Here is a 14,069-nt window from a genome sequence, read left to right on the forward strand (position 1 = left end):
TTCAGTGTTCAAGTAGTCTTACTTTTGAGGAAACTTTTTACATAGCTAAGTTGCTAATTGCCAAGCAAACAAAGTAAACATACCTCAACTTTTTTTTTTTAACCTATTATGCTAAAGTGTAACAAAACAAAAACAAAAATGGGTTTAGAGTAATAAAATAGAATTTTATTCTCCTGGTTTACTGATTTATAGTAATAAAGTTTATTAATATTGGTGATCTCATTTACTTCTTTCTGGTAATAAAGTAGAACTAGAACTACTTGTTCTACTTTATGATAATAAGTAACAAATTTAAAATTCGTGATGAATAGATTTTTGTGCCTTTGCAAAGGCAGATGGATGATTTTCTTTATTTTAAACTTCCTTTTAGAAAAAAATTCTTGAATGCATCCTTGAATAACCTTAAAATATCACCTAGAAGTTCAAATTATTTCTCGTTTCTTTTCAATTGGATATTTGGGTTGATCAAATTCTAGAAATGTTTGAATTTTATAAGCAAATGCAGAAGCTAAGTGATAAGTGATATTATTATAGTTTATTATATTTTTCTCATTGAGATGTTTCTCGATAAGCATTTATATATTTGTATAATGTATGATAGTGGCATCTTAATTTAGAAGTCAGAGAAATTTGAAGTCCAGCCCCCTAACTTTGTGTCATTACTTATTTGCATTATTTTAGAATCATAGTTTATACTCCAAACTCCTGTGGCAAACTTTCTAAGATTATTGTTTTGATTAGTACTTAGGAATTACCTAAATTTTCAATCGGGAAAACTCTGATATAATTACTATGTATGTTTCTGTCTCTGTTGACTGAAATAGAATAGCAGGCCCTTTAGATATTAATGACAGTAAATAGAAAATAAGGAAATTAAAGATTTCAGTTATTCTCGAAATCATTCGTAACCCATGCAAACTCTTGGTGCTCCCTCTCATTTTCCTGGAAATCCCACATGCTTAGGAAATCGTTGAAATTTCAGCAATTAATTTCATATAAGTATGTTTTATTCAAGTTATAATTTCCCCTTCCTTCTCCACTAGAGATTTTGATATGTGCCTTTTAGAGAGCCCGCCTCACATTCCTCAACATGAAAATCATTACATGATTGCATCTCCCTTCAAAAAGGGAAAAAAAAAATTCTGAAAACCTGGGATTATCAGATGTTTTAAACATTTTTAAATGGAGGGGTGTCTGGGTGGCTTAGTGGGTTAAGCTGCTAGCCAACCCTTGATTTCAGCTCAGGTCGTGATCTCAGGGTCCTGGAATCAGCCCTGTGTGGGAGCCCCATGGGGAGCCCATATTTCCTCTCAGGTAGGGCTCCCCCTGGGGCTCCGTGCTCTGCAGGGAGTCTGCCTGAGTATTCTCTCTCTCTCTCTCTCTCTCTCTCGCTCTCCCTCTGCCTTTTCCCCCAGCTCACACTCTCTCTTTCTCTCCTTCAAATAAATATCTAAAAAAAAATTTTAATGGAATAAAAGGGGAATGGAGAAGTAGCTGAACAAACTCTTTACAGATTTCTATCTATATGCACATATATTCAACTTATATATAAGTACAGTTTCTGATTCATACTAAGTGCTTAAATGGTAGTTGTAGCTGTAAGGGTCAGCAAATATTTCTGTATCAGGCCAGATGGTCAACATTTTAGGTTTTGAGGGCCATGCAGTCTCTGCTGAATCTAATCAGCTCTGTCATTGTAATATGGAAACTGCTCTAGACAATTCATAAACTAATGAGTCTCATTGTGTTCTAATAAAATTTATTATAGACAATAATATTTGAATTCGTTGCAATCTTGAAGTGTCACAGAATATTATTATTTTAATTTTTTCCCACCATTTAGAAATGTAAAAACCTGCCTTATCTTGCCAGCCAGATTTGGCCCTCAGGCCATAGTTTGCCAAATCTCCTGTTCCAGTAACTTGGAAGAGATGTTAAAGATACTTAATTCTTCTTTCTTGTTTTACAGTTGAGGACAGTGAAATTCAGAAAAACTGAGTCATTTTTCTAAGATAACAATTGTAATATGCAATATAAAATACTCTGTAATCTTGTTTCATTTAGAGATTTTTATCCACAGGCTGGAAGAGAGGCCCAAGATTCTGCAATTCTGGGCGCCTGGGTGGCTCAGTGGGTTAAGCCGCTGCCTTCGGCTCAGGTCATGATCTCGGGGTCCTGGGATTGAGTCCCGCATCGGGCTCTCTGCTCAGCAGGGAGCCTGCTTCCCTCAGTCTCCCTCTCTGCCTGCCTCTCTGTCTGCTTGTGATCTCTCTCTGTCAAATGGATAAATAAAATCTTAAAAAAAAAAAAAAAGATTCTGCAATTCTGATAAACTCCCAGTTAACGCCTGTGGGTGTGTGGAACTACACTTTGAGAAGGGAGAGTGTAGAAATTTGTAGAACTTGGCAGGCTTTGTAGGGCAGTGATCTTTCCAAAACCCAAGGCACTCAGCTCATTGCCTCAACAAATTCATCATTATTTTTCTCTACATTGTATAAAAATTCATATATTTGTATTAAAATTTTATTAAATTTGTATAAGTTTGTATAATCTGTATTAAAAAATCTCATGTGACTAGTAATTTACCTCTACTGATTTGCTAAAATCACATGCCTACAAGCAGCTTTAGTACAAAAGTTTAAGATAAGGGTAATCTGCAAGAACATGGAATTTGCATTTAAAAGTTCCAGATTCAAGTCCTGCTGGCTTGTTTTATCAAGGCCAAGTCACTTAAGCTCTGTGAACCTCGGTCTCCTCATTTTTAAGTGGTAGTGAAAGTCATAAAGCTCAGAGGAGGTAACATAAGTGTGTGATTTGCTCAATTATAAATTAGGTTAGTATAATCCACTGTGTGTTTTTCCATGTACATTTTCTCTGTAATTGTCTCAAAGTACTTGCCAGGTGTAGGCCTTCACATTACACAGTTGGGGTAGACCTGTATGGACTATGGGTGTCAGAATCCCCTGGGGTATGCATTTTAAAATGCAGATTTCTGGGGTGCCTGGGTGGCTCAGTAGGTTAAAGCCTCTGCCTTCAGCTCAGGTCATTATCCCAGGGTCCTAGGATCCAGCCCTGCATAGGGCTCTCTGCTCAGCAGGGAGCCTGCTTCCTCCTCCCTCTCTGCCTGCCTCTCTGCCTACTTGTGATTTCTGTCTGTCAAATAAATACATAAAATCTTTTAAAAAATGCAGATTTCCGGGCACCTGGATGGCTCAGTGGGTTAAGCCTCGGTCTTTGGCTCAGGTCATGATCTCAGGGTCCTGGGATCGAGTCCCGCATCAGGCTCTCTGCTCAGCAGGGAGCCTGCCTGCCTCTCTGCCTACTTGTGATCTCTGTCAAATAAGTAAAATATTTTTTTAAAAAATAAAAAGACAGATTTCCCTACCAAATCAGAATCTCTGGGGATGTATCATTTTAAACAAACTTTCCCAGTCTTTTTAACCCTCATTTTTAAAACCGTGCTTGAGAATTTTTTTTTTTAAGATTTTTTTAAATTTATTTAACAGACAGAGAAGTAAAAGTAAAACCTGTGTTTTTGTAGGCATAAGGTCAGTCTTTTGTTTCATACCTGACAGTTTGCTGGCCCCAAAAGATCTTCATTCTTTTTATTGCACATGAAGATAATGGAGCTAGTGAATTTAGGTTGCTCAACTGTTTGCATGATCGTTTGTGCCACGAGTATGGTTGTGCTTTTCAGATGTCACTCATAAGTGTTCTTTAATTATGCGATTTTCATATATAAAATGAGGGACAGGATAGCAAATATAAAGCAGCACAGTGCCTGACTTGGAGTGAGTGCTGAATAACCACTAAGCATTATTACTATCTTTGATGGTACTGTTATCGCTGTTAACAAATACATATTGTTTTCAAAAATGAGGAAAAGGAAAGAAGAGGTTTTCTTGGAGTCTTTTGAGGGTGAGAGTGGGGTTTCAGAGGAGTATCAGAGGAAGTCGGGTTAAACCTTTCCAGAATGTGTTAGATTTTTTTATTGGCTTTTTTTTGGCTGGGTTTTGAGGCTTCTCTGTTACTAACTTGGTCAACATTCAAAGCTGCAAGGCAAGGAGCACCTGGTGGCTCAGTGGGTTAAGCATTTGCGTCAGGTCATGATCCCGAAATTCTGGGATCAAGCCCCTCATCAGGCTCTCTCCTTGGGGTGGAGAAGAGGAAGATCTGCTTTTAATCACTGTTAAAAATCCCATGATAAACATTGATGTTAATAGTCAATGGGTATAATAATAAAAGTGATATGGGAATATAATTTTAATTAATCTTTATTTGATTTTTAAGAAGATTAAGCACACTTTGAGGACTTACTGAGCCATTTTCCTATTTTATTTTATAAATATCTGTTTATATCTTTCTCTTAATATTCAGTTGGGTATTTTCTTCCTTTGTATTTTATATGTAAGTATATCAATTTCCTTCATACCTTGCATTGAAAATATTTCCCTAACTTATATATCCCTGTCTTTTGGCTAGTGTACAGTGTTTATGCACAGAAGTTTGAAATTTGTGTGCTGTGAAATTTATTAGTCTCATATTTTATAGTTTCTTTTGTTTTTATGCTAGAAAGTCATTCCTTGAACTAAGGTCATGCACATATTGACTATATTCTTCTAGTTCATATAAGTTAAAACTTTCCCAGAATCAATTATCCTAGTCCTTGTTTATTTAAAAATCTATTATCTTTGATTATGAATTGCCATCTTTATCATGGGTAATATTGTTTATTTCTGGGTGTTACCATTCTGTTTCAATCTGTGTATCAATTCTTGATTCAGTTTCAGAGGCTTCTTTTTAATCGGTTTATAATATAAACATTTTAATCATTTTTATGATTTTATTATCATAACTGAAAGTTTTCTGTTTTTGTTGTAATGTTATAGCTGTTTGCTATAAAATTATGATTTTATTATCTTTAAAAAATCATTTATTTTCTTTGGGCATTTATTCCCTTCCTGGAGACATCTCATTGCGACCTTAATTTAGAATCGCATTACCCATATAAGTTAATATGAGTCTAATTGATTTTGTAATATCTCTTCCTTCCTGGATCATGATATATCTCAGTGTTTATTCAGATCTTTTCTGTTCCTATGTAAGGTTTTTAAGCTTTGATGTTTTCTTCTAAGGGTATTCTATTTTTCTTTCTTCCCTTTGGTCTTCTTTTCTCGGTCTCTTCCTCCTTTTCTTCATCTCTCCTTCTCCTTTTTTTCTCTTCCTCTTTTCAAAGAGCTAGTTAACTTGCAAATCATAGGAACCTGGTTCAAACTAGCTAAGGAAAGAAGAAACATATTACCTCCTATAACTGAAATTTTTTACACTAAATGCCACTGGATCATACTGGGAAAAAATGATTACCTTCTGTAGCTTCAGGATGTGTTTCCTTATAGCTTGAAATCTGGAAGGAAGGAAGCCACTTTCTCTCTCAACTTCCCCCAAAAGGTCCTAAATGGACGTGTTTGAATTTCATATCCTCCTGTGGTCTAATCCTGGGTGTAGGCTGATTGCACTTTCAGATTGGCCCTGGATGAAGGGAGAGCATGTCTTTATGGTGAGTTCCAAAAATTCACGTAGTGTTGGGGTGTGGGGAAGTTTTCAAAAAGAAAAGCTGGAGAGCTGAGAAAGTATAAAATATATTTACAATATTAATAATTATATTTTTGTGTGTTTTAATACTTTTCTTTATTATATTTTATATTGACTGTTGCTAATATGAGCCAAGGCTAATGGTTTTTGTATATTTATATGTCTATACTATAACTTCCCATTGGATTAATTTTTTGTAGTTCCTATTTTCATATTTTTAGGTAGAATATTGTATCACATGAAACAAATAATGATGTCATCTCCAACGATTATATCATATTTCTTTTTCTTATACTATTGCTAAGTTAGAATATGTGGCAGCAGATATTTTTATACTTTCTTAATTTTAATGGAAATAATGTCACAGTGTTTCATCGTTAATACAATAATCGCTATTGGAATGAAATAGGTAATATTTTATCATTCTAATAAAATATACTATTTTTTTAAAAAAGATTTTTATTTATTTGACAGACAGATCAGAAGTAGGCAGAGGCAGGCAGAAAGAGAGAGGAGGAGGAGGCAGGCTCCCTGCTGAGCAGAGAGCCCGATGTGAGGCTCGATCCCAGGACCCTGGGATCATGACCTGAGCTGAAGGCAGCGGCTTAACACACTGAGCCACCCAGGTGCCCCTAAAATATACTATTTTAATTATGTAAAATAATGTTAGTTAAAATTAATTTTTCTTGTCCTACTCTTATGCTGTGGACTGTGCTGTGGACTATGGGTGCTTAGTTGTGTATTATTTGGGAATTTTGCTTCAAAATTATTGCTTGAGTTGTAATAATCTCTACTTCACATACCTATCTGTGGGCATGTTTGTCCTATCTTTGTTATGTTTGATATTAGAGGTGTTCTATCTTTTAAAAATGATTTACTAAGCTTTGTATTTTTTCACACTTTGTAAAAAAGTTGACATTTGCTGTAAGTTTTAACTTAATTATTGAGATTATATTGAGGTTATTGAGGTTATAACATAATACGATAAAATATTCTCATTTAAGAGTACACTCTGTGGGGCACCTGGGTTAAGCCACTGCCTTCGGTTCAGGTCATGATCTCGAGTTCCCGGGATCGAGTCCTGCTTCGGGCTCTCTGCTCAGCAGGGAGCCTGCTTCCTCCTCTCTCTCTCTGCCTGCCTCTGCCTACTTGTGATCTCTCTCTGTCAAATAAATAAATAAAATCTTAAAAAAAAAAAGAGTACACTATCATGAGTTTCAAAAAATATGTGCACCACATTTTACATAGCATGTAACAGTCTTATCAGTCAAAGTATAAAACCTTTCACTGCATCCCCCAAAGTGAACTCTTTGCAGTTAATCCCCTCTCCTTCTCTGGTTCTAAGCAAATCTCCTTTCTGATACTCAAGATTAAATATCTCTTTTCTAGAATTTCATACAAATGGAATCAAACAATATGTACTTTTTTTCTTGGAGTCTTTTGCTTAGTTAGCGTCATGTTTTTGAGACTCATCAAGGTTGTTGCATGTACGGATAGTTCATTCCTTTTTATTGCTGGGTAATATTCCATTGTATAGCTATACTACAATTTATATATTCATACTCATTTTGATTGACATGTAGTTTTTTTCCAGCTTAGGGTCCTTATGAAAAAAAATTCTACAAATTTATAAATATTGTGGGCAAATGCTTTTCTTTTTCTTTTTCTTTTTTTCAAAAATTTTACTTATTTATTTGACAGAGCAAGCAAGCACAAGCAGGGGGAGCAGCAGAGGGCAGGGAGAAACAGACTCCCTGCTGAGCAGGAGGCTTGGCAGACCTCCATCCCAGGATCATGGGATCATGACCTGAGCCAAAGGCAGTCGCTTAGCTGACTGAGCCACCGAGGCGCTCCAAGTGTTTCATTTTTCATGGGCTAACAGTTGAAAGTGATTTTTTAGGGTCATTTAACATTTTAAGAAACTACCAAACTGTTTTCCAAAATATTGTACCATTTGGTCACTTTCATCAGCAATGAAGGAACCTTGAAGTTGCTTTGTATCTTCACCTATATTTGGTTTTGTCAGTCTTTATAATTTTCACCATCCTAGTGGGCGTGTAGTAAGGAATTATTTTGGTTTAATTTATATTTTCCTGGTGATGTATGATGTTGAGCATCCTTTCTTGAGCTTATTGGCCATTATACCATCTTTTGTTAAGTGTCTTCAATTCTTTTGACAGTTCTTGAATGTTTTACCTGTCTGTGTGTGTACATTCCCTCCACCCCACATGTACCGGACACAGGTGGTTTTCAGGTGTACATATTGCAAGCCTGCATATTCATATTCTTAACAATGTCCTTTTAGGAGCAGACGTGTTTCATTATGACAGTGTCCAGTTTATCAGCTTTTTCTTTTATGTGTTCCACTTACTGTAAACTTGTCTGAGAAATCCTTGCTTACTTCATAATCATTAATATTTTCTCTCAGTATTTCAGACATGTTGCCTGCTCCCTGCCAGAAAATGAAGCCAAATCAAAGCAAGCAGAATTGAGAGAATGAGAAGCAGAAAAGATGGGTCTCTTTTACACTAGAGCTAATTAAGCTCCCTTAAAATTGGGGCGCCTGGGTGGCTCCATGGGTTAAGCCTCTGCCTGTGGCTCAGGTCATGATTTCAGGGTCCTGGGATCGAGCCCTGCATCCGGCTCTCTCCTCGGTGGGGAGCCTGCTTCCCCCTCTTTCTCTGCCTGCCTCTCTGTCTACTTGTGATTTCTCTCTCTGTCAAATAAGTAAATAAAATCTTAAAAAAAAAAAAAAGACCTAAAATTAAAAGACCCTTCTAGGGTTTCTACTGAACATCCATGTTGTTCTCTAAGGTTCTTTGACTCTGACTCGCCAGAACTTTATTGTCTTTCAGAGCATTTGTGACCTTTGAATTGTTCAGCTTAGAGCTCTTTGTGGACTGTTACCCTCAGCATACATGGGTTTATATTCAGCAACCTACTCATGGGGACCCCACTGCAGATTTCGGAACTCTGTCTCCACATAGCTCCTTCCATTGTGGCATCTGATATTAATTCTAGTTACCCTCCCTAAACTCCCATCTTTCTCCCTGGTTTGGGAACACCACTCTGCTTTCCTTGGGTCCAACCTTCCTGCATGGTAGACTATTCCAGTCAGAAAGCTATTAGATTTAGTGTTCAAATAATTTATTTCCTTTCTTTTAGAGATCACAGTTCTGAGCCCTTTGTTGTCCAGTGTCTAAACTTTTATATATACATTTTATCCAGAATTCTAGTTGTTCATGGAAGTAAGAGGAGTCTGGATATCTTTCATGACAGGAATTGAAGTCTATAAAGCATAATTGTGATAAAACATACATAAAAATAACCATTTTAATAATTTCTAAGTGTACAGTTCAGTGATATTAAGTACACTGATACGGGTGTACAGCCATTGCCACTATCCATCTCCATAAATTTTCTGTCTTTCCAAACTGAAACTCTTTACCTATGAAACAGTAATTCTCCATTTACCTCTCCATCCCAGCCCCTGGCAACCACTATTCTACTTTATGTTTCTCTCTGACAACCTTAGGTACCTCATGTAAATGGAATCATATAGTACTTATATTTTTGTGACTGGCTAATTTCAGTTAGTTCTTCCATGTTGTAGCATGTGTCAGAATTTCCTTCTTTTTTAAGGTTGAATAATATTTCATTATATGTCTACACCAGATTTTGTTTATACATTCATCTGTCAAGGGGTACTTGGATTACTTCCTCCTTTTGGTTATTATGAATAATGCTGCTATGAGCATGGGCATATAAGTATGTTTGAAACTCCACTTTCAGTTCTTTGGGTGTATACCTAGAAGTGGAATTTCTAGATTATATGGTTATTCTATTTTTAAATTTTTAAGGAAACACTATACCATTTTCCATCCCCATCAGCAATGGACAGGGTTCCAGTTTTTCCATGTTCTTGCCGACAGTTATTACTTTCTGTTTCTTGATAATAGTCATACTTTTTTAAACTTTGAAATCCTAATGGATTTGAAGTGGTATCTCATTATGGTTTTGATTTACATTTCTTTAATGATGAGTGATATTAAACTTCTTTTCATGTGCTTACTAGCTATTTTTATATCTTTACCTGTAGGTTCATTCAAATATTTTGCCAAATGTTTAATTGGTTGTTTATTTGCTGTTGTTGTCATCATTGAATTATGGGAGAACTTCATATATTCTGGATATAAATGCCTTATCAGATACATGATTGGTCAGTGTTTTCTCCCATTCCTTGTGTTGCCTTTTCACTCTGTTGATAATGTCCTTCAATACACAAAAGTTTGAATTTTGATAAAGTACAATTCATCTATTTTTCTTTTATTGCCTGTGCTATTTTTAGTAATGTTAAAAAAATAATGACTTTTTGATCCAAAGTCATTAAGTTTTCTCTTAAGTTTTCTTCTAGGAGTTTTACGATTTTAATTCTATCATTGTCTTTTCTTTTTCTCTTGCAAGAATTTCACTTAGAGTATATTTTCTCTGATAGAAGTATAGACATCCCAATCTGCTCTTTCCCCACCATACAGCTTTATTGATGAATAATTCACAAATATAATTGTGTATATTTAAATTGTATAATGTGATAATTTGATACACATATACATTGTGGAATGATTGACAAGATCAAGGTAATTCATACATCCATCTCCTCTCATAATTAAGACTGTGTGTGTGTGATGAGAATGCTTAAGATTTACTCTCAGCAACTTTCAAGTTTACAGTATTATGACAGAACCAAAAATAGTTTCATATTATTAACTATAGTCACCATTCTGCATATTAGACCTCAGAACTTCCTCATCTTACAACTGAAAGTTTGCACCCTTTGATATGTATCTCCCCACCTATTCCTCCCGAACCTCTGGTATAAAATTATCTCTCTGTAAAAAACTATTTTACTTAGCATACCCTCTAGTTTTATCCGTTTGTTGCAGATGGCGGGATATACTTTTTAATGACTGAATAATACTCTATTATGTATATACACTGCATTTTCTTTATCCATTCATTCACTGGACATTTAGGTGGTACCCCTGCCCTCTTTTGGTAACTTTCTGTGTTGAGTATGTTTTTTTCATCCTAACATTTTCAGCCTATAAGTGTCTTTAGATGTAAAGTGAGTCTCTTATAGAGAGCATATAGTTGGATGCTGGCTTTTTATCCACTCTCAATCTGTTTCTTTTTATTGGGGGGTTTAATCCATTTATGTTTGAAGTTATTAGTGATAGGGAAGCACTTATTTTTGCCACTTTGTTGTTTTTTATATGCTTTATATGCTTTATAGCTTTTTTTTGTCTTTCATTTCCTCTTTTATTTGTGTTTAGTTGATTTTTTGTAGTGACATATTTTGACTTCCTTTTCCTTTTCCTTTGTGTGTATTCTATAGATTATTTTCTTTGTGATTATCATATGGATTATATGTAACATCCTAAAGTTATGACAACCTTTCTTAAATTGATACTAACTTAACTTTAAAAAATAGACATCAATAAAAACTTAACTTTTACATAAATAGCTACTTCTTTACAGCTCTGCGCTTTCCTCATTTTCAGTTATTATGACAAAAATTTTATCTTTATATTGCATAACATTAACATAGGTTTATAATTATACTAATGCATTTGTCTTAAATTCTGTAAAAATTAAAAAGTAGAATTACAAATCAAAATACAAAAATGCTGTTTTTTAATATTTGTTCGTGCATTTGCCTTTTCCAGAGCTCTTTATATTTTCATATGACTCTAAGTTACTATCTAACATCTTTTCATTGTAACTTGAAGGCTCCCATTAGCATTTCATGTAGAACAAGTCTGTGGTAATAAACTCCCTCAGCTCTTGTTTGTTTAAGGAAATCTTAATTTTGTTCTCATTTTTGAAGGACAGTTTGCTAGTTATAGAATTGAAGTTAGAAATTTTTTCTCTTCACCAGTTTAAATGCATAAATATATCGTCTTACTGTCTTCTGGCCTGCAAAGTTTCTGCTGAGAAATTTGACAATCTTATTGGGGATTCTGCTAAGTTTTTGATACCTAGAACTTTATTTTTCTACTCCTAATTTAATCTACCAGAATTGAGTCAGTTTAATGTTTCTTAGGAGTTTTAATATATACTAGTTAACATTTTTTATCATTTGAAAACTTTTGTTTTTATTTTCTCTACCTGATACTAATATTACCAATGTAATCAATTATATGATGTCCCAATAAAGCTAAACAAAATGAAACAAAACAAAAACTCATTCCCTCGGGGCACCTGGGTGGCTCAGTGGGTTAAGCCTCTGCCTTCGGCTCGGGGTCATGATCTCAGGGTCCTGGGATCGAGTCCCGCATCGGGCTCTCTGCTTGGCGGGGAGTCTGCTTCCTCCTCTCTCTCTCTCTGCCTGCCTCTATGCCTACTTGTGATCTCTGTCTGTCAAATAAATAATAATAAAAATCTTAAAAAAAAAAAACCCTCATTCCCTCAGTAGCATATGACTTAAAGAAGTATTACTCACACTGGGTGGGGTAAGGTGGGAATTGATTAAGCAGCAACCATCAACTTGGCTTTTTTGCCCCTCTCTCTCCTCTTCTATCGGGCCAGACCAAGGATATTTTCACGGCGATGGCAGAAGTATGAGAGGCCAGCTCCATAACACGCAAGCCCATTTCAAGCCTCTGCTTGCATTAGGTCTACCAGGGTCCTATTTTCCATGGCAAACTGTATGTGCCCACATCAAGAAATGAGGCAAATCACTAATTATGATAGTAGAAGAATGACTCAAAAGTTATAGGGAAAATGGCATGGATTCAAGAAAGAGTGATGAATTGGAGACACTCTATAATCGAGTACACCAACCAGCTTTCCTTTTATTTTACGTTGTGTAGAATATACCTCCCCCATTTCTTTAAAACTTCCTGTGTGCTTCTTAAACTTACAGCCAAGTTTCATATAGAAATATTATTTAAATTCTAGTTAGTTAACATACAATGCAATCTTGGTTTTAGGAGTAATTTTAGTGATTAATCACTTACAACACCCAGTGCTTATTTTTTGAATGAAATCCGAGATTCTTTGCTTTTTAATGGACAATTTTTATACAATTACATAACTTTATGTATCATATATGTTTTCTTCCCTAGTGTAATTGTGTCATTTTGTTTCATGTTTTCTACTTTCTATCTTTTTTCATTTTCTTTTGTGTATGTATACTGTTTGCTATACTTTATTTTTTAGCGTGTACAAAGTTATGAGTACTGTTTTATATAGCACAGTGGTTAACATTAAGGTTTTCAATATCTTTTTAAAGCCTGTTTGTTAAAAATTTTAAAAACTGACATCATTTGAATCCCCCAGTTAAGGAATTTTTGTACCACACTTTTTTCTCTATACTCCTTTTAACCTGTAGTCCCATTTTATTGGTATATTGACTTATATTAATAATTAAATATTCTTAGCAAACATTTGAATAAGAATGCCTTTGATATTGCATGTGTGTTTCACTCAGTTTTATAATATATACGCTTGTTTTGGTGTCTTACCTATTTCCATGTGAACTTTTGATCTTACAGTAATACTATGAGTTTCTGTGAATCTTGTCTTCAGTGTATCTGACATTTATTTACCAGCGATGATGTCAGGAACTGTACTATGTCATTTATGAGTGGTGTACTACAGGAAGGATATAAAATCATTAGGCCACAAACTTTTTTCACTTATAACCCTCATTCATTACACTTTTATCTGTCTAATGTATTGTTTTGGAAGACAAATCTGAAGTCATCGTGACTTCATTCCTCTAATTTAACGTGGATTTTCTGCCTTGATGTTCTTAGAATATTTTTCTCTTTCTCAGTCGGTTAAGCATCTGCCTTCGACTGAGGTCTTGATCCCAGGGTCCTGGGGTGCAGTCCCATATCAGGATCCTTGCTGAGCAGGGAGCCTGCTTCTCCCTCTGCCTTCTGCTCCTGCTGCATGTGCTCTCTCCCTCTGATCAATCAATCAATCAATCAAAAGACAAACTAGTTTCTAGGAAGCCTTTTGGTGAGTCTGATTAACTGCTTTGCTTTAGATTGTGATGTGTCTTTTCAGTTTGCACATCCTGGAATGCAGTTACTTCCTTAGTCATTATAACTGCAACCTCCTCCCTGTCCAGATCCTCCCCCGACCCCCGCCAGGGCAACAGTGATGATTTTTAACTTCTTGTCACTTAATCATCACTTCCTGTCCCATATCTGTGTTTCCCTTCATAATTCAAGTCTTTCTTCCTTCATTTCTTACTGTCAGGTGAGCATTCTATGTTTTAGCACATGTAATACAAATTTTTATTTTACACTTGCATTTTTTCATTTCTTGAGTTGTAATATCTCATTATTCCACTTTTAATTTTATGCTAATTTTTTTTACCTCAACACATTTTCTCTTGATGTCGTCCTATTTTTGAGACATGATTTTTCTTGTATTGGAATGAGAGTGCTGTTGAATTTTCTGCA

Source organism: Mustela putorius, unplaced genomic scaffold (assembly GCF_011764305.1).
Source record: "Mustela putorius furo isolate JIRA1106 unplaced genomic scaffold, ASM1176430v1.1 tig00003834_pilon_pilon_pilon, whole genome shotgun sequence".
NCBI lineage: Eukaryota > Metazoa > Chordata > Mammalia > Carnivora > Mustelidae > Mustela > Mustela putorius.